This window comes from Patella vulgata, chromosome 1 (genome assembly GCF_932274485.2).
Source record: "Patella vulgata chromosome 1, xgPatVulg1.2, whole genome shotgun sequence".
NCBI lineage: Eukaryota > Metazoa > Mollusca > Gastropoda > Patellidae > Patella > Patella vulgata.
The window spans coordinates 43,369,412-43,375,367 of NC_065879.2; positions in this window are offsets into that span (position 1 = coordinate 43,369,412).

The following is a 5,956-nucleotide window of genomic DNA, read 5'->3' on the forward strand; positions in this document are numbered from 1 at the left end:
TTATCACCCTCAGTTTAACACCCAGTATCTTCAGGGGGTCAGAAAAACAAATGTTCATACATGGGTAGGGTAACTACAAAATTCATATTTAACACCACCCCCTAATTATGTACAAAGCCTGTGGACCCTCTAGATCCCCCAATTTTAGATGAAATACTATAGGGACAATTTGGTGTTACTTTATCACAAAAAATTATCGTTACCTGAAAGTCGACCATCTTGACAATGGTCACCATTTTGGATTTGGATTTTCGAGTGACTAATGAACTTTTTTGAAAAGGTATTTGTGCCAGTTTTGATATTGTATCAACATTTAAACGATCCCCCTGTTTTATGAAGTTAGCTGCTGTACTTTAGACGTTATGATAGGGGACACAATCTATCGATCTTCGGTATCGCAGTTATACCCCATTTCTGAAAAGGGTGTATCGCTGACCTGATTAATTTTATTGACATTAATACTATCTATTATTGCAAATGTTTCCTGCTTTAATGAAATATAACACGTTACGTTGATACATTAACCTTTTTTTAGATTCCATTGTTTCCGAAATACGGTTTCGACAATTCTGCTTTATGATCTCTGTCGAGTGGTTCAAATGACTTTATTCCTGGTATAATTGTAAAATAATAATCTTTTCTAGAAATAAAATTCTATTCCTTTTCTGACTAAAGAGCAAGGAGTTAGTTTAACTGATAAGTACAAAAACACCATCAGTGATAAATTATTAGTTAAGAGATACTAATTTCATATGTATTATTTTAAGATCACAATGACCAAAGCCAGCAATCCATTTATTGGATAAAATATAGGTGCTAGATACTGACTCAAATCAGAACCAATCGGATTCGATTTCGATCATTTTTTTTCGGTCATTATAATTTAACCAGTTGGGTCTCTTTATGATTACTTAGGCGGACCTACTTAAAATAATCCCTCAATCTTGTAAAATTCCTACAATCTCGGTAATATACTAAAATCTAGCTAATTACTCTACTCTAGGCATAACTTTCATCAATGACTAGCGAGACCTTGTAAAATACACCTTGAACTTTCTGACAACGGTGGCAATGGCAATCGTGACTACACTGTTCTACATTCCAGGACAACTCCTCTCAGAATGAAGTAATTTGACTGAAATTTGCAACATTCCCTTTTCATTATCTGTTTTTTAACTATCAAAGCGAGAATCTTACGTAATGCATCATTTAACTGTTATTGTGACCGGACCTTATGCCCCACTGATGGACAGTCTGTCTGGGATTCAGGCATTAGATTTTCGGGTGTGAGGTCGCGTGTTACTTTATGTGTCTGGATTCGTTGCCCCGATCAAAATGTTGAGTAAACCGGATAATCGCACCCAACAGGCAGCTGTGTGTAATTGTGCTCTCCAGATTTTGATCTTTTCTATGTGTTTGAAGTATAGGATTGTGATAAATATTTGAATGTAAATGCAACCAACTGTAAGGAATCCTTTAGTTACATAATGTTGAAAAAATCTTTTGGATTTTTGAAATATTGTTTCAAATGAAAAAAGTATTTTGATTAACTGGTGTAATTGAACGACTGTTAAAACTTATTGTTCTCTTGCACTCATCAAAACACTCAAACCACTTTAAATTACTATAGGTTAATCCATCAGATTAAATACTCACGTAATGAGATTTCAGAACTTAAAGCGGTTCATTCTTTTCATACAACAATTGACTTTGACTGTTTAAAGCGGTTACATATATTTAAAAAAACAGGCAAAAGACGTGGAAGACGAAAACAAAAACTTATATTATCTGTTATAACTGGCAACAGACCTTATCACCCGTATGACATTCCTGCAATTCCTGTCAGCTCTTACTAATATTATATCTGTTAAACTTAACCAAGCTAAGAAATTTAATGCCTGATCTGTCAGAAATAAGACACAACTCTTAACTTGAGTTTGTTATAGAACACCGCATTGACCTTCTTGCCATCACAGAAACTGAATCTACTATACTATTAAAAAAAAGTAGGGGATATTTGATTTATAAGTGTTATTAAAGTCACCTAATGAAACTGACGAAGAAACAAATGACAAAATGAAATGAAGTTCACATTCATCGATTTATTCCAAATGATCGTTAGACTAAGTAAGGCACAGACTGACCATTATAAGGGTAAAATGATACCCGGGGTCAAACAGCAAAGTTACCACAGCATCACAACTAAGTCAGTAATGGGTAAATCCTCCTCTGTTTGCCAAACAAGCATTGATCCGACGTGGCATACTCCTAATGAGACGTCTAAGGTCATTTTGGTCCAGATTGTCCCATTCCTGTTGCAACGCAGCAGCAAGTTCTTGGACATTGGCAGGACGTTGTTGACGTTGACGTAACCTCTGTCCAAGCATGTCCCAGACATGCTCGATGGGGGAGAGGTCGGGACTCAGTGCTGGCCAAGGTAATGTGGTGATGTTCTGTTGTTGGAGGTAACCTGTAACGATCCTGGCCCTGTGACATCTTGCGTTGTCATCCTGGAAGATGAAACGGCGGTCATGACGTCGTGCGAACGGCACAACATGGACTGCCAAGATGTTGTCCCGGTAGTACTGGCCTGTAACACGCCCTGCAACAACATGTAAAGCCGTTCTTCCAGCAACAGTGATGCCTCCCCACACCATAACAGAACCACCCCCAAATCGATCATGTCTGATGACGTTAACGTCTTGGAAGCGCTCGTTTCGACGACGCCACACCCTCCTACGTCTGTCCAAAAAATCAACAGTGAACCTTGACTCATCTGAAAACATCACATTGCTCCAGCGTCGATTATCGACGATCCCTACACCAACGACGTCTTGCCTGAATGTGATGATCTCTCAAACAAGGGATCACGCGAGGACGTCGGGCGCGAAGGTGACCCCTATGCAGTCGATTCCGAATCGTCTGGCCACTCACACCAGTGTCTGTTTGAAGACGAGCGCTGATCTGATTTGCTGTGATGACACGATTTCTCAAGGCCAAGGTACGGATAAATCGATCCTGGGCTTGAGTTGTCGCCGTTGGTCGACCTGAGCGTGGTCTGTCCTGTACAGATTGTGTATCACGGTATCTGGACCATAGCCTGCTTATGACAGACTGAGAAACATTCATCGTCCGCGCCACAACCGCCTGTGTTGTGCCGATCTGTAGCATGCCAAGGGCACGTAACCTTTCATTTTGGGTAAGCCGACGCATATCAAAATTTGTTTTCTGGTCACTAAAACAATTAAACTGATGTTTCCACCCTGGAATTCAATGCCACAATGACTGTAACATTCAAAGTCAGAGTCGTGCAAATCTTGGGTTGGACCCCCATGATGATCCCAAGCATCACCTGCATTCCATGCGGTAGCTATTGGTGCGTTTGGGCGTCACATGTAACTGGAAATGTTTCTTCTGTTAGGTTCTATAGTGACTTTTTTCGTAGTCATTTGCATATTTTAGTATTATGCCCCCAAAATCAAATATCCCCTACTTTTTTTGAATAGTATATTATAAACGAACTGTGTGTAGATGGGTATCTATTCATTAATAATTATTCATTATCTAGAGGTGGTAGAATAGGCGTGTTGTACAATAGTAATATTAAGTTGAATCGGAGCATAAGAATTTAACCCAAATAGAGACTTTTGAATATTGTTTGACAAAATCAACGGATTTGAGTGTTCTGATTTATCACGCCCTCCGCCTACTGCCACTAATAGATCTTCCAACAAACACTGTTATCAGAATTTGAATTACTTATATCAAAAGTTGTTCTTCTGTCGGAATCCATACTTATCCCGCGTGATTTTAATTTGCACATTGACAAACCCAGTGATCCTATTGTTGCCCAATTCAATGACGTACTTTATTCGTATAACCTGATTCAGCACTTGAATCAAGCCACACATCTAAAGGGACACATTCTTGATCTAATTATCACCAGGAATGATGACAACCTGATTGGGTCATTGGATTTATTGCCCGGTGTTATTACAGACCACCATCCTGTTTATGGAATAATCAATCGAAAGCCAGACGCTGAAACTGACTTATAAGTAACACCAAGAAAACTTAGAAACCTAAATCTAGCGGACTTTTCTAGCAATCTGTCAGAAAGTTTCAATAGTACACGGATTGAGAATCCAGCAAAATTTGTTGAGGACTATGATGCCTGCAGTGTACTTGACTGTCATGCGCCACTGTAAACTTGGAATCTAAATCCAATCGCCATTGTCCTTAGTACGATGATGCAATTCTTGGTGACCGCAAAATTCGCAGAAAAAAAACCCCGAAAGAGTGTGACATAAATAAAGGAAGAGGTTCATAACCAGATATACAGAGCACAGTCTGCAACGGTCATGACTCATATCTATGAACAGATCTGTCAAGAATAGTTACTATAATAATAAATTCTCATCTTCACAACCAAGGGATTTATTGCCCCCCCCCCCCCCGTCTTTCAAAGAAAGCATTGGACTATTAAAATGGGATCGTCTGTCTGTCCGTGACACTTTTGGGGACACAATAACATTCCGTCTAAATGAGCATTTTCTGCTTAGGGTAAGCAGAGATATTCAATTTGATTGGGTGATGCTTTGGGACACAATAATATTAGTTCTAATAAAGCGAGAGTGATGAAATTTGGTGTATAGTTTCATTACATCAATGCCTTGACTAAGTTCGATAATGAGCATTTCCTTCTCAAGATAAGCAGTGCTATAAGCAATTTGAATGGTCGAGACTTTGGAACAATATAAGTCTTCTTCGAATTGAGGTAGAATGTTCAAACTTGGTGTAGGCGTTGATTGGGCGAATGGCTTGACGAACTTCAAAGATGAGCATTTTCTGCTTAGGGTAATCAGAGATAAGCAATTTGATTGGTTGATGCTTTGGGTCACGATAACTGAGTTTGATTATGAGAGCATTTTTGGCTTTGGAGCTTGACAACTGTGATTTTAATTATACGCCCACATTTTCATGTGGACGTATATTGTCGTCGCCCCTGTCCGTCCGGACGTCCGTCCACAATTTGTTTGTGGACACTCTACAGGTCACAATTCTTATCCGATTTTGACGGAACTTGAAATATAGGTTTATCTCCAAAAGATCTCGGTTCCTTTCGATATTGGCATGTATCGGATCGAAACTTCATGGATTATGGCCCCTGATTGTACGAAAAATCACGTTTTTAGCTTGTGGACACTAAAGAGGTCACAATTTTTATCCGATTTTGTTGAAACTTGAAATTTAAGTTGATAATCCAAAGATTATCGGACAGTAACTTCCTGAATTATGGCCCCTAATTGTACGAAAAATCGCGTTTTTAGCTTGTGGACCCTATAGAGGTCATAATTTTTACCCCACCCCCCCGCAAAAAAAATACGTATTATTATATCACCGTTACACCCTAAGGATGGCGGAGTTCGAATTTTGTGAAAATCGGCCCAAAACTGGCAGACAAAATGGCCGCCGTTCGTTCTGAAATAGCGTAAAAATATGGTATATCAAGGTTGTGGACCCTATAGAGGTCACAATTTTAATCCGGTTTGGTTGAAACTTGAAATGTAAGTTTTGTAATTGTAATATCCTGAATTATGGCCCTTGATTGTAGGAAAAATCACTTTCTTTTTAGCTTGTTCTCTACCATATCTCGAAAATGTGGACGTATCCTGCCTGGCAGCCGCTGGGTGAGTGATAGTGGTGAAACTTCATGTATAGTTTTATTAAATCAATACCTTAACAAAGTTCGATGCTGAGCATTTTCTGCTTAGGCAAAGTAGACACGACTTCAAACTGATTGGTCGAGACTTTAGCACACAATAACACTCCTTCTAATGGAGGTAGAATGTTCAAAATTGGTGTAGGTGTCTTAATACGTGAATGCCTTGACATAGTTCGTACGTGTCCATTTTCCACTAAGGCTAAGCAGAGATGAGCAATTTGATTGGTTGGG